Raw genomic sequence first — 24,617 nt, forward strand, 5'->3', positions numbered from 1 at the left:
GATATGTACCCCAAAGTGGGATTTCTGGATCATTTGGTGACTTTACTTTTACTTTTGGGGAGAACCTCCATACTGCTGTACCAATTTACATTGCAACCAACAGTTAGGTTCCCTCTTCTCCATAGCCTCACCAACACTTGTTATCTCTTGCCTTTTTGATAACAGACATTGTAACAGGTATGAGGTGATGTTTCATGGTGGTTTTGATTTGGATTTCCCTGATGATTAGTGATGTTGAGCATCTTTTCATGTACCAGTTGGTCATTTGTATGTCTTCCTTGGGGAAAAAATGTTTATTCAGGTTCTCTACTGAGTTTCTAATTGGATTGTCTGGGTTTTTTCACTACAGAATTGTATGATTTCCTTATACATTTTGCATATTAACTTTTTATTGGATACATGGTTTGCAAATATATTCTCATATTCTCTCTTTTCATAGGCTGCTTTTTCATTCTGTTTGTCTTTTATTTTTCTATGCAAAGGGTTTTTAGTTTGAAGTAGTTCCACTGTTTATTGTTCCTTTTCTTGCTTGAGCTTTTGGTGTCATATCTAACAAATCACTGCTGAGACCAATGTCAAGGAGCTTTTCTCCTGTTTTCTTCTAGCAGGTTAACAGTTTCAGGTATTATATTTAAGACTTTAATCCATTTGGGTTGATTTTAATGACAGTGTAAGATAAGGTCCAGTATTACTCTTTTGCATGTGGATATCCAGTTTTCCTTCTTTCCTCACTGAGTATTCCTGGCCCTCTTGTCAAATACTAGTTGACCGTATATACGTTAATTTATTCCATTCAGTTCCATTGGTCTCTTTATGTTTTCATGGCAGTATCATATTATTTTAAAATCAGGAAGTATAATACTTCCAGCTTTGTTCTTCCCCCTAGGGACTGCTTTGGCTATTCAAAGTCTTTTATGGCTCCACACAAATTTTAGTTTTCTATTTCTGTGAAAATTGTCATTGGAATTTTGGTAGAAATTGCATTGTATTTATATATGGCTTTGGTTAGTATGCACATTTTAACAATAATAATTCTTCCAATGCATAAATTTCAGATACCTATTTTCTGTGTCTTCTTTCACTGCATCAGTGTCTTGTCATTTTCAGTGTACAGACTTTTACCTCCTAGGTTTAATTTATTTCTAAGTATTTTATTGCTTTGCTGCTACTATAATTGTGATTGTTTTCTTCATTCCTTTTTTCAGATATATCATTGCTAATGTATAAACTGAAACTGATTTTTACATGTCAATTTTTTGTATCCCACAATTTTACTGAACTTCTTTATTGTAATAGTTTTTTTGGTCAGGTCTTTAGGATTGTCTATGTATAAAATCACATCATCTGCAAACAGAGAAAATTATACTTCTTCCTTGCCAATTTGGGTAACTTTTATTTCTTTTGCATGTCTAATTGTTCTGGCTAAAACTTCCACTACTATTTTGGATAGGAGTGGTGAGTGAGGACGCTTGTCTTGCTCCTGACCTTAATGGGAATTCTTTCAGTTGTTTACCAAGGGATATGATGTTAGCTGTGGCTTTGTCATGTAAGGCCTTCCTTATGCTTGGCTCCTTCTATATCCAATTTGTGAGAGTTTTATCATGAAAGATGTTGAATTTTGTCAAATGTTTTTCTACATCTACTGAGATGATCATATGATTTTTATCATTCATTCTGTTAATGTGATGTATAACAAGTTTTTTGATTTGCATAAACTGAATCATCCTTGCACCCTAGAGATAAATACCACTTGATCATGGTGTATGATCCTTTTAATGTGCTGCAGAGTTCAGTTTGCTAGTATTTTGTTGAGAAGTTTACATCTACATTCATCAGGTATAGTGGCCTACACATCTCTTTTCTGGTAGTGTCCTCATCTGGCTTTGATATCAGGGAAACATGGCCTCATAAAATGAGTTTGGAAGTATTTCTTCCTCTTCAACTTTTTGGCAGAATTTTAGAAGAATTAGTGTTACCTCTTTTATTTTATTTTTAAACTTTACAATATTGTATTAGTTTTGCCAAATATCGAAATGAATCCGCCACAGGTATACCTGTGTTCCCCATCCTGAACCCTCCTCCCTCCCCATACCCTCCCTCTGGGTCGTCCCAGTGCACCAGCCCCAAGCATCCAGTATCGTGCGTCGAACCTGGACTGGTGACTCGTTTCATACAGGATATTATACATGTTTCAATGCCATTCTCCCACATCTCCTCACCCTCTCCCTCTCCCACAGAGTCCATAAGACTGATCTATACATCAGTGTCTCTTTTGCTGTCTCGTACACAGGGTTATTGTTACCATCTTTCTAAATTCCATATATATGCATTAGTATACTGTATTGGTGTTTTTCTTTCTGGCTTACTTCACTCTGTATAATAGGCTCCAGTTTCATCCACCTCATTAGAGGTGATTCACATGTATTCTTTTTAATGGCTGAGTAATACTCCATTGTGTATATGTACCACCGCTTTCTTATCCATTCATCTGCTGATGGACATCTAGGTTGCTTCCATGTCCTGGCTATTATAAACAGTGCTGCGATGAACATTGGGGTACACGTGTCTCTTTCCCTTCTGGTTTCCTCAGAGTGTATGCCCAGCAGTGGGATTGCTGGATCATAACGCAGTTCTATTTCCAGTTTTTTAAGGAATCTCCACACTGTTCTCCATAGTGACTGTACTAGTTTGCATTCCCACCAACAGTGTAAGAGGGTTCCCTTTTCTCCACACCCTCTCCAGCATTTATTGCTTGTAGACTTTTGGATCACAGCCATTCTGACTGGCGTGAAATGGTACCTCATAGTGGTTTTGATTTGCATTTCTCTGATAAGGAGTGATGTTGAGCATCTTTTCATGTGTTTGTTAGCTATCTGTATGTCTTCTTTGGAGAAATGTCTATTTAGTTCTTTGGCCCATTTTTTGATTGGGTCATTTATTTTTCTGGAGTTGAGCTGTAGGAGTTGCTTGTATATTTTTGAGATTAGTTGTTTGTCAGCTGCTTCATTTGCTATTATTTTCTCCCATTCTGAAGGCTGCCTTTTCACCTTGCTAATAGTTTCCTTTGTTGTGCAGAAGCTTTTAATTTTAATTAGGTCCCATTTGTTTATTTTTGCTTTTATTTCCAATATTCTGGGAGGTGGGCCATAGAGGATCCTGCTGTGATGTATGTCTGAGAGTGTTTTGCCTATGTTCTCCTCTAGGAGTTTTATAGTTTCTGGTCTTACATTGAGATCTGTAATCCATTTTTAGTTTATTTTTGTGTATGGTGTTAGAAAGTGTTCTAGTTTCATTCTTTTACAAGTGGTTGACCAGTTTTCCCAGCACCACTTGTTAAAGAGATTGTCTTTAATCCATTGTATATTCTTGCCTCCTTTGTCAAAGATAAGGTGTTACCTCTTTTAAAAAATGTTTCATAGAATACACCAGTAAAACACCTGTTTCTGGACTCTTCTTTGGGGGCAGGGAGGGTTGGTTACTGATTCAATCTACTTACTTGTTATTGGTCTGCTGAAAATTTATATTTCTTCATGATGCAGTGTTAAGATGTATGTTTCTAGAAATTTATCCATTTCTTCTAGGTTATTCAACTTGTTGACATACAATAGTTTACACAATCCTTTGTATTTCTGTGGTGTTAGCTGTAATGTCTCTTCCTTAATTTCTGATTTTATTAGTCTTCTCTTTTTTAATTAGTCTAGCTAAAAGTTTGTCAATTTTGTTTATGTTTTCAAAAAGCCAGCTCTTAGTTTTGTTGATCTTTTCTGTTGTTTCTCTGGTTTCTATTTTATTTATTTCTGCTTTGACCTTTGTTAATTCTTTCCTTTCGTTAACTCTGAACTTCGTTTGTTCTTTTCTAGTTTCTTGACATGTAAAGTTAGGTTATTTACTTGAGCCTTTTTTGCTTTAATGTAGGCATTTATTGCTATAAACCTGCCTCTAAGAACTGCTTTTGCTGTATCATGTAAGTTTTGGTATGTTTTGTTTATTTCAAGATATTTTTAATTTCTTTTTTGACCCATTTTGTTCTGGAGGGTGTTGTTTAATTTCCATAAATTTGTGAATTTTCTAGTTTTCCTCCTGGTATTGATTTCTAATTTTATATCATTGTGGTCAGAAAACAAACCTATGATTTTAATCTTCTTGCACTTGCTAAGGCTTATTTTGTGACATAACATATGATCTATCCTGGAAAATGCATGTGCACTAAGAAGACTGTGTATTCTGTTACTATTGGGTAGAAAGTTCTGCATAGAGTAGCTCCCCCATTATGTAAGGGATATGTTCCAAGACCCACAGTGGATGTCTGAAACCACAGATTACACTGAACCCTATATATATTATGTTTTCCACACACATATATACCTATCATCAAATGTAATTTGTAACTTAGGCTTATTAGAATATTTGAATAGCCAGCATCACTTCAGTTTTACTCTGGGACCATTATTAAGTAAAATAAAGAGTTACTTGAACACAAGCACTGCAATACTGTGACAGGCAATCTGATGACTGAGATGGCTACTAATTGGCTAACAGGTGGTTAGCATATACTGGACAAAGGGATGATTTACATCCCAAGTGGGATGAAGCAGGATGGTGCAATATTTCATCATGTTACTTAGAATCACACACAACTGAAAGTTTATGAACTATTTAGTTCTGAAATTTTCTGTTTAATATTTTCAGACTCTGGTTGACCTCAGGCAACTTAAACTGTAGAAAGTGAAACCACAGACAACAGGGGCATTACTGCATGACACCATGAGAGTCAGCTGTGCCTGAGATGTGCTGAGAGCCTGGTGCTGCAGGAACCACCTGGGGCTGCTGGAGTCAGTAGGTGACAAGGTGACCCTGGGGGCCCTGGATCTGGGGGAATCCCATCCCATAAGGAATCAACTAGAGCTTAGGGAGTCATCCTAGTTCTAAGGCAGGCTGGCTCTACGGTCTATATGAAGATAGGTGCTCACTTTACACTCCTTGTCCCATGAGGAGGTCTCTCCATGTTGGGCTACCTGGGCTTGGGAGATGAGTAATATAGTTAGGGTGACTATCTTTCCTACCCTTTTCTTATTTCTGTGCTTTATCCAGGTACTGCATTCCCTTACTGGAATCATTAGACACTGTGAAGGTACTTTTGAGCATGGGTAGTTGTTCAAATTGTTATTTCTTGAAAGTACAAGAACTGAGAATTCACACGTTGCTATTTTTCTGACATCAGTCCCCAAAAATCTTTTCTATTAATAGGTCATTAAAAGAAAGCTCATTGAAAAAAATATCCAGTATTTAAATACTAGAAGGAAAAGAATTCAGGTCAGTGGTTGCCAAGCCAACCCACAACACTTGTCCTTCATGTCAGAGATGCTAGAAGACAGAAAACACTAGAAGAACTGTTTCTGGTGATTGCTTCTCTATAAACTTGCAGAGTCAAAAGATATGTTTAACAGGAGATTTTTGAAAAATCATCATTTCAGACCAAGATATAGGAAATACTAAAGATTAAGTCTCTAATGTTGACATCAAGACATGCCGATGAAGTCACCCCATATTATTTCCACAGACATGAACCACAATAGACTTGGATTCTTGGTGTCTATATATATATATCCTCCTTTAGGACTGACTCTCTGTGGTTGCCCCAAAGAGATTTCCATAGCTCCTTTACGTCATGGCTTCAGTTTATTCCCTGATTCCTGCTGACAGCTCTTAACATATATTTTATTCGGGCATGTATATTTTCTAAAAGAAAAAATTCAAAACATGAGTTATGCATTATTACTATTGGTTGGTTTTACTCTGTAATCCACAGCATCCAGACACTTTGGGGATTAATGATGCCTAAAGCTGAGAGTCAGAGTGTCTTGGTTCAAATTCTGATACCAGCATTACCTTTTCCCATATCTTGGGCATATCAGTTATGTTCTTACTATTTCCCTATCTAGATGTGAGCATGATCATATCTCTTTAGTGAACCAGAAAATGTGGTGGGAAAGGGAAAAATACAATATCTTGAATATTTCTCAGTAGAAAAGTGGTAGATAATTATCATTGTTATCGTTTTCATTAACAGTATATAAAGTCCTCCTCTACAAAATAGTGAGACATTGCCATACCCTAAATGGAGAACCAGCCATAAAAGTCACAGTGCTCAGTGCAAAATGAATACGTGGAGCCTCTTTTCAATATTACTAAGAATTCCAAGACAGTGACAGCAGCACATTTAGCAAATATAGAATGCTTCTGAGTACAAGGCACTATGCTCCACACTCATGGAACATACCTTGCTTAAAGCATAGCTCTTAGCAAGAAGCAAATAGAAATAAAAATTCATAAGGTTTGTAAACTTGAGTTTGAGCCTGATGCTATATCTCAAATGAGGTGCAAAGATAAATCATTTTGTAAACAAAACTTCTATTATCCTCTTTACTCTTTCATGTCTCTAGTAAGATGAGCCTTCCTGCCTTCACCATGAGCTTAATCACAGGCCAGAAAACAGAAATGACTGTAGATTAGAGACATGAATTAAAAATGCACTATTATTTAATTTAAGTACTTGGTCAGTTTGCTATCACTTCCGAAGTGTAAAGACTACTAACGTAGGCAGCGTCCTAAAGAACACCATGCTGGTTCATTTCTGTTTCTTCCACCTCTTTCCAACCCAGGTTCCTTCCCTACCTCTTTTTCCTGTTCTATTCCCAAGAAAGCTGACTCCCATGAACTACATCACTACATTCTTTTGCTGGCTAGCTTCTTATTGGCAGAAGATCAGAGGCTAGGAGAAGAAAAAGTTCTAGGCATTTCTTCCTTACTTCATCGAGCTCAGTGCTGATTCTCTGGTAGCAACCACAACCCTCCCATCAGACAGACCTTCCTCCAAGAAGCCTCTTAGTCCTTTGAGGGCCTGATTTTCTGCAGCTGCTATTCTTTGGATGCCTCTATTCTCTTTCAGTTTTCATTCCCCTAAATTGCCCATTCCTCAGGAAGTTGTCCCTCTGTTGACATATCTTTACTTAAACTTTTGGAGAGAAATCTGTTTCTTGTGAGAACCTGATACACAGGATTACAGTCAATGTTACTTTAATGTTCTCACTCTTTTCTAGGGAAAGTATCTGCAGTTATCATCACAAAGGAATTTGTGGCCCCCAAAATAGTTAAAGTCACTGCTCTGTAAGCACTTTGTCTGCTGGGAACAGCTCGTTACTGGAGTCAATTCTGTCTAGTATTATTTTGACTTGTTTTGTGAGTTTCCATCTAGTCTCCAAAATAAGACGAAAAAGTGCTTGAATAAAGAAACTGTTCCATATAACACTGTCATATTTCCTGAGCTCTCCTAAATTCAGTGGCAAGCAAAGAATTAAAAAAAAATTAGTGGGTATCCAACAACTTATCTCTTGTGCAGGTATGATTTTAAAAAAAGATGAAGTAGATCCCATGAATCCAAACTTTTCAAAGAAATTTGTGTTTCATTTGAAAATCCTACATAAAGTTAAGTTAGATTTGACAGATAGTGAGCTTACTTATTACCTTAGTTGTACAACCAGTTCTACAAGACAGTGCAACCTCTCAAGCTGAGACAATCCCCATGGATGGACCATATAGCAAGAATATTATGAATCAGAGGATATTTAACATATATGGGACGTGGGGCAGAAGAGAGCAAAGAGTACAAATATACTGAGGGAACACATCAATACAGAAAGGGAAAATGATATAAATCAATTTTGAAAAACTGAAAATGATCTAGATAAAAACAGAATTAAACTTTAAAACTGAACAGCATAAAAATATAAATAAATTAAAATATATAATATGATTTTCAGTTAGAAATTTTTATATTATATACAATATAAGTCTTTTCTATATTCATCCATAAATGCAGTGTAAGCCTAATTAAAATAACAATAGGATCTGTGGGGGGTACTTTCACAATTTATTTTTTCAGTAAATATATATGGAATATTTATTTTATGTCAAGTATTGCACTACTCCCTAGAAAATCCCATGAAATTTAAATATGATCAAATGCAATTCAGTTTGTGTAGAAAGAATTGCTTTTTCAATAAAAGGTATTGGAACAACTAACTAATATTTTGAGGGGAAAAAATGGTTGTACCCCTCATGCAACCCTTAAAAGTAAATTTGACACATATCAAAATATAAAAAAGTTAAAACTTTACAAAACACCAAAAAATAGGAATAGTTTTTATATTTCTATTATGTACTTACATGTGTAAACAATTATATAAAATCTTGGAATATGGAAAATATAGCTCAGTTGGTAAAGAATCCACCTGCAATGCGGGAGACCTGGGTTCAATCCCTGGGTTGGGAAGATCCCCTAAAGAAGGAATAGACTACCCACTCCAGTGTTCTTGGGCTTCCCTTGTGGCTTAGCTGGTAAAGAACCCACCTGCAATGCGGGAGACTGGGTTCCGTCCCTGGGTTGGGAAGATCCCCCGGAGAAGGGAAAGGCTACCCACTCCAGTATTCTGGCCTGGAGAATTCCATGGACAGTTCATGGGGTAGCAAAGAGTCGGACATGACTGAGTGACTTTCACTTTCCAATTAAGGCACAAACTCTGGAAGCCATAAGGGTACAGGCCAATTATTTACTAAGTAAATATTTACCAGATCTCCATGGCAAAATGTAGCATCAAAAAGATAAAAAAATAAGAGAAACCAAAAAAAAAAGCAAAAATACAGCAACATACATAACAAAGTAAGTATAAATTTCCCTGAAGTGAAGTGAAAGTCATTCAGTCGTGTCTGACTCTTTGCAACCCCATGGACTATATAGTCCATGGAATTTTCCAGGACAGAATACTGGAGTGGGTAGCTGATCCCTTCTTCAGGGGATCTTCTCAACACAGGGATTGAACTCAGGTCTCCCACATTGCAGACCAATTCTTTACCAGTTGAGCCACCAGGTAAGCCCAAGAATACTGGAGTGAGTATCCTATCCCTTCTCCAGTGGATCTTCCCGACCCAGGAATCAAACCTGGTCTCCTGCATTGCTAGCAGATTCCGTCTCAGCTGAGCTACTAGGGAAGCCCCCATAAATTCACCTGATATATTTAAATCAGTAAGAACAGAAAAAGACAATAGTAGAAAAGTAGGAAAAAGGAAATATCAGGAAGTTTTCAGAAAAAGAAATATAAATTGTTTGGAAGAAAGGGTTAACTTTTCTTAATTTAAAAAATGTAAAGCAAAACAAGCATCATTTAAAATAATCAAAAAACAAATATTTTAAAATGTTGATAATATGCAGGATTAATGAAGATATAAGGAGATCATAAATGTGGTGGAATCATAAATTTATGCTAACTTTTTGTAGAAAAATTTATAACTATCACAAATTTAAAATGTATATAACTTTTCATCCTGAAACATTTAGCTAAATATTTTATTCATGTCTCCTTATACACGCAAGTTACATGTATCAGTATTCATTTCAAATGCTTATAACAGAAAACAAAGCAAAGCCAAGAAAAGTAATCTAAAAATGATAGAAAATAATTACTTTGTCATATAAAAGAAGTTTCAAGTTTGGAAGCCAAGAACTGTTATGGTCATCATAGACTCAAGCTTTTTATATTTTTCTCCTTTGTCATAATTAATACACAATTTCCATTTTCAAAGTTACTTCATGGACCAAAATGTTTGCTGTGATCCAACCATCCCATTGGGCTTCCCTGGTGGCTCAGATGGTAAAGAATCTGCCCACAATGCAAAAGACCCAGGTTTGATCCCTGGATCTGGAAGATCCCCTGGAGAAGGAAATGGCAACCCACTCCAGTATTCTTGCCTCAAGAATCCCAAGTAGAGAGGAGCCTGGCAGGCTACAGTCCATGGGGTCCCGACTGAGTGACTAACAGTTTCACTTTCAACCATCCCATTTGCCTTGAACTACAGGAAGAAGAAGGAATAAGGTATCAAACACTTGGGTCATCCAACTGAGGCAGCTATCTTAAATCAAAATCAATCAAGATACTTTCCAATACACTTAATAGAATATTGGACTTAGCATTGCTTAGACAAGAGGTTTGCTTTTCTTACATGAGAAAAAAATGAGGACTAGTTGAGCTCAGAGTTTGTCCAATAGTTTAGTGATATCATCTAGGTCCCAGGGATCTTTCAGTTGTTCGCAGATTCCATTTCCCAGTGTACCTTCCGTGTTTTCCCGTCATACTTACAAGATGGCTGTTGCAGCTCCAAACCTCTCATCCTCACTAGTCAACTTCCAAAGCATGGAGAAATTGTTCCTCACATGCTACTATCTTATCAGTGAGGGCTGCTTTTTGCAAAAGACTCAGCAGCTTTGTCATCAAGCTTTCCCTCACCATATGAGAGGCTGGGAAATAGTTCATTTGGGTATTCTGAGTCTTTAACATGGAGGAATGGTAAAACCAGCAAAAAAGAAAGAGAAATCAAGGTTATTGGTGGGCAGCCAATAGTGTCTGCCACATATGATGAGAAAGTAAAGAACTAATAGAGAGATTAAATAAATACTAGAGAAGAAAGTGATTGTAGATAAACATCTCAGAGGAGAGAGGCTAGGATTCTATCTAAATTCTAGAGCACTGGTGAAGGAACAGCTCATCTTTTGAAACAAAGAGGAAAGAAAGAAAGATGTGTAAGTAGGGGTCAGTGTAGGAAGATGGGGGTACTTTCATTTGAGATGACCAAGTAGGAAAACAGAGATAGGGAACTTAATTAAAAGTCCTGCAAAGCAACATTCTGAATGCAGCCACAGAGAAATTCCATGAAACAGACTCTTCTCTATAACTCTGTCTCTCTGAGCAAGCCTCTCTCTACCCTGAGGGCCAGTGCCAGGCATCCTTTCTCATCACACTTCCAAACAGGTCACTTCTGTAAGACATATGCTTTCAGTATCTGAGTGACAATTTTGGACATTTCTACGACCCATGTATATACCTCGGAGAACACAAACACACTACCACTCATTTCAGAAAACCCACTTTTCATCTGCTATTTTTAAATGAGAAAGGAAGTAATATATATCTTTGATCTTATAAACTGTATGAGGTCAAAAATTGTTCAGGGGAGTTCAAGTAATTAACTTAGCTATTATCCTCTGAATTTTCCATTGTGAAACTCTATATTTGTTTTTTTCTGTTACCAAGAAAGCATCTGATACACCTCTCCTTTCATTTGGTTGCTTGGGATCCATTAATGTTTGAAAAAGTTAATGTTAGTTTATGAACACCATAATTATGATGTATAGAAGTGTTGAATGTTAAAAGCATTTAACATTAAAAAAATGCTTTGAAATCATTCCCTGGTATTTGAAAACTTTCCATAGCTGTATCATAATCACAGGCTAATACATTATCTATTACAAGCTTTCAATGTGGGGTTTAATGTTAGAAATCCTCTTCATTCAAATGATGGTTTTCTTCTTAAGTCAAAAATGATGTAGCTAGACATTTAAAATAATTTCACAATTTGTATGGAAATACAAAAAACCTTGAAAGCCAAAGCAATCTTGAGACAGAAGAATGGAACTGGAGGAATCAACCTGCCTGACTTCAGGCTCTACTACAAAGCCACACTCATCAAGACAGTATGGTACTGGCACAAAGACAGAAATATAGATCAATGGAACAAAATAGAAAGCCCAGAGATAAATCCACGCACATATGGACAACTTATCTTTGACGAAGGAGGCAAGAATATACAATGGATTAAAGACAATCTCTTTAACAAGTGGTGCTGGGAAAACTGGTCAACCACTTGTAAAAGAATAAAACTAGAACACTTTCTAACACCATACACAAAAATAAACTAAAAATGGATTAAAGATCTAAACATAAGACCAGAAACTATAAAACTCCTAGAGGAGAACATAGGCAAAACACTCTCAGACATACATCACAGCAGGATCCTCTATGGCCCACCTCCCAGAATATTGGAAATAAAAGCAAAAATAAACAAATGGGACCTAATTAAAATTAAAAGCTTCTGCACAACAAAGGAAACTATTAGCAAGGTGAAAAGGCAGCCTTCAGAATGGGAGAAAATAATAGCAAATGAAGCAGCTGACAAACAACTAATCTCAAAAATATACAAGCAACTCCTACAGCTCAACTCCAGAAAAATAAATGACCCAATCAAAAAATGGGCCAAAGAACTAAATAGACATTTCTCCAAAGAAGACATACAGATAGCTAACAAACACATGAAAAGATGCTCAACATCACTCCTTATCAGAGAAATGCAAATCAAAACCACTATGAGGTACCATTTCACGCCAGTCAGAATGGCTGTGATCCAAAAGTCTACAAGCAATAAATGCTGGAGAGGGTGTGGAGAAAAGGGAACCCTCTTACACTGTTGGTGGGAATGCAAACTAGTACAGTCACTATGGAGAACAGTGTGGAGATTCCTTAAAAAACTGGAAATAGAACTGCGTTATGATCCAGCAATCCCACTGCTGGGCATACACTCTGAGGAAACCAGAAGGGAAAGAGACACGTGTACCCCAATGTTCATCGCAGCACTGTTTATAATAGCCAGGACATGGAAGCAACCTAGATGTCCATCAGCAGATGAATGGATAAGAAAGCGGTGGTACATATACACAATGGAGTATTACTCAGCCATTAAAAAGAATACATGTGAATCACCTCTAATGAGGTGGATGAAACTGGAGCCTATTATACAGAGTGAAGTAAGCCAGAAAGAAAAACACCAATACAGTATACTAATGCATATATATGGAATTTAGAAAGATGGTAACAATAACCCTGTATACAAGACAGCAAATGAGACACTGATGTATAGAACAGTCTTTTAGACTCTGTGGGAGAGGGAGAGGTTGGGATGATTTGGGAGAATGGCATTGAAACATGTATAATATCATGTATGAAACGAGTCGCTAGTCCAGGTTCGATGCACGATACTGGATGCTTGGGGCTGGTGCACTGGGACGACCCAGAGGGATGGTATGAGGAGGGAAGAGGGAGGAGGGTTCACAGTGGGGAACACATGTATACATGTGGCAGATTCATTTCGATATATGGCAAAACCAATACAATATTGTAAAGTTAAAAAATAAAAATAAAATAAAGTTGCTGAGATTACTACATAACATGTGGTCACCTCATGAGAAGAAAAAAGTCCAAGGGCCCATTTATTCTTGGATCTAGAGTAATGGGTCTGTTATCCATTTAGAGCTGATTTTGGGAATTAAACACAGAAAAAGTAAAGCTTCTTGGTTAATTTGTGGTCTGACTAATTGTTCCATGGTATTATGAGTTCAGTGTTTTGCTGAATAGGAATACAGCCAAATACTTTTCAGAAACTACTTGCTTACAGCTTTTAGAGCATTTATTATACGTGAGTCCCTGTGGACTAGTGAACAGAATAAGATTTTTGACATTTATCATTTGAAGACGGTCAGTGCAAATTGACCTCATCAATCCTCATCCTATTAGTGTTAGCTGAAGCCTCATTTCTACTGAAATTACCAGAGTGATAGCAATGACTTTATAAGGAGGATGTGGTAGGAGGATATTTAATATTTACAACTATACAGTTGGGATAAATCCACTTTAAATAATTTAATTTTCATCTGTTAATAGACAACTATATCTGTTTCATAGATAGAGGAATTAGAACAGAAAGAATTTGTGTATTATAATTACTAAATGGAATCCTCTAATTTTCTAGCTCAGTGTCATTTCATCATTTCAAAAGTTTATCATTCTCAGGTAGTAAGACTTTAAATTACTGAGAAATATTATTTTCATCATTATATGAATATATAAGTAATACACAAAAAAGAAAATCAATTACAGAGCTATATATTCAAGGTTTTTTTCCCTTTCCAATAGCAGCAATACATTTCCATGAAGTCATCCTTGGAGTCTTGACTTATTCTAATTAAAATGCCATATCTGGGCTTAGAGATAAAATCAGTTGCTACAAAACAGGTTTTCTCTGTCTGAAGATAACTAAAGGCTTTGAGGTTGACCATTAGGTCAGCTGAACTTTTCAAAGTGTTGCAAGAATGGAGATATGCTCATGTAGTTGTAAAAATGTGCAGGAAAAACAAGAAAAAAAAAAAAGATACCATCTCAGAAATAGGCCAAAGAGAACAGAAGCCTTTGAGCTTCAAGAATTGAAGTCAAATTCAGAGCCTGGGACAACTTAGGCTATTCTCCAGCAGGCCCGCAATAACCCTCAGTCTAGTGATACACTAAGAATGCTGATCTAGCTCCTGCTCATGCTACTACTGCCCTCTCCACTCCCAAGGATGTCCCTTGACTCTTTGTTCCATGTCTTGGCATTTTCTGTCTCAGAGATTCATACATTTTGTCCCAACTTCCAACTCTGTGTCTCTCTTTATGTCACACAATCAAACCCTCAGAGCAACAATCTTATATTTACAGTCACTCTCTCATATAAAAAATTCATGCCTAACAGAATACTGTTTGTGTTTTTTTGGCTTTCTCACTTTGTTGATCCCAGCTATCATTCAATAAACCATGCAGTAGACAGATGACCAGCTTTCTCAAAGAGGATCTGGTTAGTATAAATGCCCATGGTCGATAGAGTCATCTCCAAAATACACTTCGGTAAATCATCTTCAGTAATGTTTTATGTAACAACTGAGTTACATAACAACTGAGTTACATTCCAGGTTCAGGGACATGTGATAATTTCAAAACAAAGTCATCTGTCTACCATCTTCTACATCTATGGGGAATGCACTGCTGTTTGAGACTTTCACACTTCTTTAACATCTAGGTATTCCAGTATATACCTAGGGACTCCTGAAAGTCCCCTGGACAGCAAGGAGGTCCAACCAGTCAATCTTAAGAGAAATCAACCCTTTATACTCATTGGAAGCACTGATGCTGAAGCTGAAGCTCTAGTATTTTGGTCATCTGATGCGAACAGCTGACTCATTGGAAAAGTCCTTGATGCTGGGAAAGATTGAGGGCAGAAGGAGAAGAGGGTAACAGAGGATGAGATGGTTGGACGGCATCACTGATGCAAAGGACATAAACTTGGGCAAATTCTGGGAGATGGTGAGGGACAGGGAGGCCTGGTGTGGTGCAGTCCATGGGGTCTCAAAGAATCAGACATGACCGGGTGACTGAACAACAACAATTCCAGTATAATCCTCTGTATAAAGATTCAAACATAACGCTGTTGAATTCTCTCTGCATCTATTCAGGTATAATCAAATTAGGTCTGCAAAACACTAAAAAATAAGGACTTCCCTGGTGGTCCCGTGGTTAAGACTCCATGCTTCCAGTGCAGGGGCATGAGTTCAATCCCTGGTTGATGAACATATGCCACATGGGCATATGTGCTAACCAGATCCTCTTTGAGAAAACTGGTCATCTATCTACTCCATGGTTTACTGAATGATAATTGGGATCAACAAAATGAGAAAGCCCAAAAAAACCCACTTAAAATATATTTGAAATCAATTAAAACATCTATCAATATCTCTTCTTCTCTTAGACAAAAGTAGTCTTTCACTTTTGAAAGTAAGTATTTCAACACTTACTTTCTTTCCACTTTTAGTAAGCCTCTTTATAAGACTGATTGGTACCTCAGTGGATTGCCAGATTAAGGATGAAAGGAGGAATCTCAAACTACAAATAAACATTTCAGTCAAGCAGTTCAAATATGAGGCATGAGTTTCAGTGTTGTTCAGTCTAAAGCTATTTCTTGTCTTGTGTGTATTTTTTGGATTTGTTTTGAGGAGATAGAGGATAACAAATTAATGTACTTTTTGAATGGGTAATACATAGGCACAACCCAAGATGGGCGGGTCATGGTGGAGAGATTTGACAGAATGTGGTCCACTGGAGAAGGGAATGGCAAACCACTTCAGTATTCTTGCCTTGAGAACCCCATGAACAGTATGAAAAGGCAAAATGATACGATACTGAAAGAGAAACTCCCCAGGTCAGTAGGTGCCCAATATGCTATGTGAGTCTGAGTGAACTCCGGGAGTTGGTGATTGACAGGGAGGCCTGGTGTGCTGCGATTCATGGGGTTGCAAAGAGTCGGACACGACTGAGCGACTGATCTGATCTGATCTGATACACCATTTAAAAAGTACAGAGGCTATACATTAGAAATAAGTCTAATGGTTATATTTATTGGGTATTAATGCAAGCATGGTCTACAACAAACCACCCCAAAACTTTGTGACTTACATCAAGAGGAATTGATTTCTCTTACTTACAAGCCTACAGATTGGCAGGAGCACCTCTGCTTCAGATTGTGGGCTGTGTGGCTTTGGTTCTAGGCTTTGGGTCAAGTTTGGGGATAATTCATACATGTCACTCAGAGTCACAGGCTGAAGAGACAGTGGCTACCTAGGTTATGCTATTCTTATGGCAATCACAGAAGCACATGGCTAAGCCAGAAGTGCTCAAGGCCACACTTGTAAAGGGGAAAGGGCATGAGTGTGAATATGTGCTGAGCAATAAGCCAACCCCCTTTGTTCCCAAGCACAGAGTTTCCCTCTGGATACAAGACTTGTTACTCATTTCTGTGTATTCATCCAGAGAAATTCTGTGCAAATATAAGCATACTCACAAATAAGTCTTTTAGTGACATGGTAACATTCTATACACACAGTTCTATTCCTTAGCCCCCTCCCCCAGTCAAAGATATATCTCAGGAAGTATTGCATGTCAGTACACAGGGCTGCCTCATTCCACTTAACACAACTTTATACTGTTACGTAAAATGGGTACACTGTATCACTTAATAAATGCTCTATTGGTGGACATTTAGTTGTTTCTGATGTTTTATCATTTTAATCAATACTGTGATGACTATCATTGTGTATGTTACTGCAAATATCTATGGAATATATTCCTTGAAGGGATATTACTAGTTTCAAAGTTCTTGCATTTTTTTTGATAGCTCTTTCTAAATTTTCTTTTTTTTTTTCCATCCATCTAGCATCTGTTTATTTTTTTTTCTAATTTTATTTTATTTTTAAACTTTACATAATTGTATTAGTATTGCCAAATATCAAAATGAATCTCCCACAGGTATACATGAAAAAAATAAAAATAAAAAAATAAACAGATGCTAGATGGATGGAAAAAAAAAAAGAAAATTTAGAAAGAGCTATCAAAACAAAATGCAAGAACTTTGAAACTAGTAATATCCCTTCAAGAATATATTCCATAGATATTTGCAGTAACATACACAATGATAGTCATCACAGTATTGATTAAAATGATAAAACATCAGAAACAACTAAACGTCTTAAATAAAAAATTACACAAGTTAACTTACCATGAGCAATGTAAAGGGCTGCCTGACTACCTACACCCTTGCCAACACAAATCAAACCATTTGATCTTTGCCAAACTGATAAATTAGAAAACAATCTCTTGTAATTTAAGTTTGTATTTCACTATTTCACCTTTACTGACAAAGGTCCATCTAGTCAAAATTATGGTTTTCCCAGTAGTCATGTATGGATGTGACAGTTGGACTGTAAAGAAAGCTGAGTGCCGAAGAATTGATGCTTTTGAACTGTGGTGTTGGAGAAGACTCTTGAGAGTCCCTTGGTCTGCAAGGAGATCCAACCAGTCAATTCTAAAGGAAATCAGTCCCGAATATTCATTGAAAGGACTGATGCTGATGCTGAAGCTCCAATACTTTGTCCACCTGATTCAAAGAGCCGATTCATTTGAAAAGACCCTGATGTTGGGAAAGACTGAAGGCAGGAGAAGAGGGCGCCAGAGGATGAGATGGTTGAATACCATCACTGACTGAACAGACTTGAATTTGAGCAAACTCTGGGAGGACAGAGGAGCCTGGTGTGCTACAGTCCATGGGGTCACAGACAGTCATACACAACTTAGAGACTGAACAGCAACAACTCAGTACAATGTTCTATAGAGCTGAAAAATAATAATTCTTAATCCTCTGAAGCAGCATTAGCTACCTCAGCTGATAAAGACAACAACCAAGCAACTCCTTTTGACCAAAACTCCAGAGCAACCTACAAATGCTATGAACAGCAAATAACAAATCCTAGTAACCAATCCTATTCACAAGGTTCACATGGTCAGAATTATAATAACACGGAGGACAATGAGGGAAGCTGAGCAGGGTTCAGTTTCCAAAAACTTCTGTGCTTCTGAAAGATTCTTCATAAATAGAAGTACTAAAATTAACTATGTACTGACTAGGCATATTCAGTTAATTGCAGTATGACCCTCCCAGGTAACATTTTTTCTTCAAGAAAATTTTATAGACACATTAACATTTTTATACATAACAACTTGAAATTACCCATTGAAACACTAAGTAAGAGCTGAGATTATGAGTTTGAAAGACTCTGCTGGAGTTGAAGTTATAGCAGAAGCTACTGTGGTGGATAAAAAAGTTAGACTATAGCCAATTATGTTTAACCTTTAATGCAACAATTGTAAAACTTACTATGACTCACTAACGGCTGATTAAGAGGTTTGGATGTCAGTGCCAGATAAGAAGTGTCTAATCTCTCCCAATATTAGAGATACAGTATCCTAACCACTTTACAAATAGCTTCTGCAATTCATTGTACAATCATTATTGAAGGTACCAAAACCTTGCTAGAATATTCTCTTTAGGGGTAGCGTCATGTCTCTTTGCAGATGAACAGTCTTTAAATCAGAGTCTTTGGTGACTGTGACAATTCAACCAGACTGTTGTGGATAGATGTCAAGAAAGACCTGCTTGTAGTAAATTATTCTCTATGAAAAGTAACAGTACTACATGATTTCAATGTGTTCATGGCATTCCTCTTTCATTCTTCTTCCAGGTGAGTGTTGATATCATCCAAACTGTTAAATCTCTGGCAGATCTCCCTCAGAGACTTAGGAGCCTTGCTTCTGAAATTCATGGCCACTGCCTCTAAGTGTCACTTCTTTCCTCAAACAGTAAAGACTTAGCAGGCCAAGAGGACCTCCAACGCCATTACTTTTTCTTTTCTAATTAATTAAATCTTAAAATATAAATCAGTATTCATATCAGGAGTATCTTAGATGGATGTGCCAATTGAAAGAATGTGAATCACTAGAAAATGCTAGAATATTTTTCAGTATGCTGTCTCTGTGGTAAGTTGTGACTCGTTTTAGCTTAGAATTAGGCCAACCTTCCCCTTATATCTGCAGTTCATCAAAGACACTTCTTGTTCCAACAGTGGTAGTCACCTGCTGACCCAGATGCTTGAAAGCATCAGGATGTAGACCCAGCACGGTGTCAAATGTCCGATTAAATTAGTATCAATGCTTATGCTATCTCTTCTTGAGACAGTTCATGTTCAAGAGAACATACACTATTGCATCGAAAGCAAACTGACCTAAACTCTAAGGAAAGAGTCTGTCATACAGAGTGAAGTAAGATAGAAAGAGAAAAACAAATATTGTATAGTAACGCACGTATGTGGAATCCAGAAAAATGGTAGAGTTGAACCTATTTGCAGGGCAGCAATAGAGATGCAGATATAGGGAATGGATATGCAGACATGGTGAGGGGGATAAATTGGAGATTGAGATTGACAAAAATATACACTACCATGTGTAAAATAAATAGCTAGTGGAAAGCTTTAGTGTATAGTGTATAGCACAGGGAGCTCAGTTGAGAACTCTGGGTGAGATTGGGGGTAGGAGAAAGGCTCAAAAGAGAGGGAATATATGTATACGTATGAGTGATTCATGTTGTTGTACAGCAGAGGCTAACACAACATTGTAGAGCAACTATACCCCAATTTAAAAATAGAAAATGTGTTTATCTCAAACTTCTTTTGTGATTCTCATCAAAATTCTAATCCTAATGTTTAATATGTTAAATCAAGAGAGTAGGGACACAAAAATGTAATGTGTCACACAACACCATCTTTCACCCATCCACATGGTAAATGAAGTTCCTTATGTTATCCTTCTCTATATGGCTTTATCATTTGCTCCTGCATGCACCCTTTCCCAAGGGTCAAGTACTATATTTAATCTCTGGGCAGGAATTTTCTCTGACTTCTCTGTTGCTTTTGAAGCTATCAGAGATATGTAGCTCCTCTGTACTCCAGCTTACTTTGTGCTTTCAGAAAGTGACCTTTTCCACTCAGCTCTTTTAAACAGCATCACTCTTTTATTCATTCTAACATAGAAAACACAGTCTTTAAAATGTAGGCTTGAGTTTCTTCTCACACTAATGAACTGAATGGGTTTGCTGCTATTGATACAGAAACTGATATTAATTTGTGATTCTAATTAATTTCACAAATTAATAGCAAAGGTAAATAAATGCTGGAAGGAAATAACTAGTTCTTATTTTATGATATTTACATATTACTTATGTAATATATATGAATTACATATTATTCCCATATTTACAAACATATATGCTTTCAGTATAATCTTGCTTAATATTATTGATTCATAGATACATCCTAACTCAGGCATTAACCATACTGTCAATTACCCTGGCACAGTCATTTTAGAAAACTATAAATAATATCTAAAAATAATAACTAAATTATCACTATTATATTATTATTATAACTATTGTAATATAATATTACTATAACTATTATGATAATTATTATAATAACTATAAATAGAGTAGCTTTGACTTCAATTCTGAAGTTAATCCCAGGTAGTTCATACAACCTATGAAGAATATAGACCAAGCAGAAAGTAAAAAACAAAAATGTGACTTTCTTATCAACGGTGGTATAAGCCTAAATGGACTTCCCAGGTGGCTCAGTGGTAAAGAATCTACTTGCCAATGCAGGAGATGTGGATTTGATCCCTGGGTAGAGATGGAGGAGGAAATGGCAACCCACTCCAGTATTCTTGCCTGGGAAATCCCATGGACAGAGGAGCCTGGTGGGCTAGAGTCAATGGGATTTCAAGAGTCAGACACGACTGAGCAACTAAACAGCAAGCCTAAAAACATGTAAAGAATTTAAAATATAATCATCAATATTTACAAGATTCTTATGATATAAATGGTATCTGTATTCTACAGATAATGAAAAATCAAGCTTAGTAAGGTAAGTTACTTTCCCAACATCATATAAACAGTAAGTGGCTGGGCTAGATTGTGCAGTAATGACCACACCCCTACCCCCAAGTACTTCTCCTTATATCAGGGATGCCCAGTTTATCTAATTTTTTTTCTTTTGTTGCTTGTGTTTTTGATCTCATATCTAAGGAAACATTGTCTAATCCAATGTCAAAAAGATTTAGTCCTATTTTCCTTCTAATTGTTTTAATCATTTCAGTTCTTACATTTAGGTCTTTGATTCATTTGGAGTTAATTTTTGTAGATAGTGTGAATTCAGGATTCAACTTCAACTTATACATGTGGATTTCCTCTGTTGTTGTTGTTATTTAGTCACTATGTCGTGTCTGACTCTTTTGAGAGTCTATGGACTGAATACTAGAGTAGGTTGCCATTTCCTACTTCAGGGGATCTTCCCGACCTAGGGATTGAACTCAAGTCTCCTGCGTGGCAGGCAGATTATTTGCCACTGAGCCACAGGGGATGAGTTTGGGATACTCTGTATCAGTTACCTTTTGCTGCATATAACCAACTAATACATAGCGGTTTAAAACAAGCATTTGTTGCTTTTCCCAATTCTGTGGATCTGCTGGGCAATTCTGGTCCAGGTTGGCTCACCTGATCTCTGCTAGAGGTTTTGTTGAAACTGAAACCGGATGGTCTGGGATGGCTCCATTCATGTGTCTGTTGGTTGTCAGACTGGTTCTCATAGTGAATCTCAGCTGGAGTTCCTCATCTCTGCAACATGCTTTTCCATGTGACGCTCATGGTTTGTCCACATGGTAGACTTGATGCTGCACGAGAAGACAAGCCCCAGTGAACAAGTACCTTTCAGACCTCTGTTTGTGTCCTATTGCTAATAACCCATCCGATACTGCAAGACATACGCCCCCGAGCCAGTGTTTATACATGCTGCTGCTGCTGCTGCTGCTGCTAAGTCACTTCAGTGGTGTCCAACTCTGTGCGACCCCATAGATGGCAGCCCACCAGGCTCCCCCGTCCCTGGGATTATCCAGGCAAGAACACCGGAGTGGGTTGCCATTCCTTCTCCAATGCACGAAAGTGAAAAGTGAAAGTGAAGTTGCTCAGTCGTGTCCGACTCTTCGAAACCCCATGGACTGCAGCCTACCAGGCTCCTCCGTCCACGGCATTTTCCAGGCAAGAGTACTGGAGTGGGGTGCCATTGCCTTCTCCGGTTTATACGTGCACCTCTGCTATAACCCTGGGAACTATACAGTCATACCCCAAATTCTGGTGTTACCAATGCTTACCTCCACAACTAGCACTGTTATTCTTTAGCACCAGATACAAAATAATGTTTAGGAAAGCAATTCCTCATATCAGTACCACTGCTAGTGTCTTATTCTCAGCTACATATCTAGCATCTACTGGTGAGTGCTACAGTGCAGACACTAAATGAATATCAATTGAGTGAATTGATTTATAGGGAAATTGAGGGAGCAAAATTGGGATCTGGTTTTCACACATTAATGAGTGACTTACTTTAAGCCTACACCACGTACTTAGACCAAATGTGCATTGTTCCTATCTACTTCATGAGTTAAAGATTAAAAATAGATGCTGGATAATCCAGCCTATGTCACTTATTTTTGTAGCTTTCCCTTTGGTTTTTTTTTCTAGTTTTATTATAATTACCTTTAGTGCTAAGGTTTTCATCATGTACTTTGTGGCTGCATTCTGCCATATAATAAAATGTGATTTAGGAAACAATTTTGTCACATCTTACAGTGAGGCTTCTTTTCTCTGTTACAGTCACTTCAAAGGTTCAGCTAACACTCTGGTGGCATTAAGCATCAACGTAAGAAAGGGAAATGTTAAGATCCTCATGTTTCAAGACTTTTAAAAATGTGCATCCTGGCTAGGAGAACTGGAGGATTGGAAAATTTGAAGGCACTTAAGATATTTGGTCCAATTTTCTGATTTCACCTAGTACTCTATTATACCCAGACCAAAAAGTGATGATCCCAAGAAAAAAAAATGTGGGCCATGAGCCCATGTAGATAATCACCTCTTTATCCCTGTTAGTCTGAGATATGACAGTACGTTGGATTTTCATGTAATTTACATTTTAAGGGTGTACTGAGGATCAGCCACAGTGTAGCACTGGGTTGGGCAAAAGGTTCACTTGGTTTTTTCCATGTTACAGAAAACCCAAACTATTTGGCCAACCCAATGGCACATCCCCATCAATGAAAAGACATAATTTGAGAAGGGCAAATGTCCCAGAATTCTGCAGCTGTCACTGACAGGGTGGCTCAGCTGGACATCATCTAACATTATAAAGGAAAGTGGCCTAAACCTTAGGTGAAGTCTTCGCTCATTCACAATTATAGCCATCACTGATTTTTTGTAGCACTACACAGTGAGCAAAGCATTTTCCTGTGTATCATCCCAAACTCAGTTTATAATTACCAGCTAATATGAGATTGGTTTCTGGAGACTTTCTTTTCCTGGGCTATCACCTTTCTTCTTCATGTTCTTCATAGACAGTCCTTGTCACCCAACAGATAGCTGGGTATCACAGAGTCTCAACAATATTTGGTATAATGCTTTCAGAATCTTTTGGAAGCAAATGCCTTGGGCTATTCATCATTTCACAGCTATCTTAGATCCATCCTGACACATAACTAAGAAAGACATTCTGTTATAGTTCTCAGAAATTATTGTCGCTTAATATCTTACTCGCATCAGCACCACCTGTGCCTTACCCACATCAGCAGCACCCACAGATCAAAAATCTGAATGGTAAAGAAATGATTTCTAAGGTTCTGTTCTACACATTCTAAAGAAACTAAAGACTGTTTCTTATATGGGTAGAGTACTTTACAACTTATAAGTGGTTTCACGTATATTACCTCATCGGGTATATCTGCTTTGAGAGATACAATTATAAATATATTGTAAATTACATCACTTCCCCAACCCTCTCAGGGTCTCCCAGCATAGCGTCCTAAAACTGTTATGCTATATAAGGTGTGTGTGCTCAGTCACATCTGACCCTTTACTACCCAGGGACTGTAGCCCACCAGGCTCCTCTGTCCATGAAATTTCCCAGGCAAGATTGCTGGAGTGGGTTGCCATTTCCTTCTCTAGGGGATCTTCCCGACCCAGGGATCAAACTCACATCTCCTGCATTAGCAGGCGGATTCTTTACCACTAGCACCACCTAGGAAGCCCACTATATAAGGTACTGTACCACACTGTTAAGAAGATGATTTGATTTTTCTTTAAGTATGTGATTATTCTGTGACACGATACTGGATGCTTGGGGCTAGTGCACTGGGATGACCCAGAGGGATGGTATGGGGAGGGAGGAGGGAGGAGGGTTCAGGATGGGGAACACATGTATACCTGTGGCGGATTCATTTTGATATTTCGCAAAACTAATACAATTATGTAAAGTTTAAAAATAAAATAAAATTTAAAAAAATGTGATATTCTAAATAGCTACTGGAATTTTAAAAGTGTGGATCCTGGAACAGCTATATCCGAACCTTAAGAATAACTATTTATGTTAAGGTTAGAAATGCAGA

At 37.4% G+C, this 24,617-nt stretch overlaps 1 long non-coding RNA gene across 22 annotated transcripts in view; it reads right to left on the minus strand.

The window, feature by feature from the left end:
- LOC147340006 (uncharacterized) overlaps positions 1–24,617 on the minus strand; it is a 384,986-nt gene that overhangs the window by 314,598 nt on the left and 45,771 nt on the right. For 17 of the 22 annotated variants that reach the window (XR_015159236.1, XR_015159235.1, XR_015159238.1 and 14 more), the window contains exon 3: positions 21,682–21,857. The exons of 2 other annotated variants lie outside the window; for them this stretch is intronic. This is a non-coding gene — a long non-coding RNA (uncharacterized LOC147340006). Of the gene's footprint in view, positions 1–3,668; positions 5,740–9,290; positions 9,907–20,757; positions 20,891–21,681; positions 21,858–24,617 lie in introns of those variants that run through there. 3 more of the 22 variants (XR_015159255.1, XR_015159250.1, XR_015159251.1) reach the window with 3 other exon arrangements.

Source organism: Bos grunniens, chromosome X (genome assembly GCF_055505025.1).
Source record: "Bos grunniens cultivar Pamir isolate PY7600 chromosome X, Bosgru_T2T1.0, whole genome shotgun sequence".
NCBI lineage: Eukaryota > Metazoa > Chordata > Mammalia > Artiodactyla > Bovidae > Bos > Bos grunniens.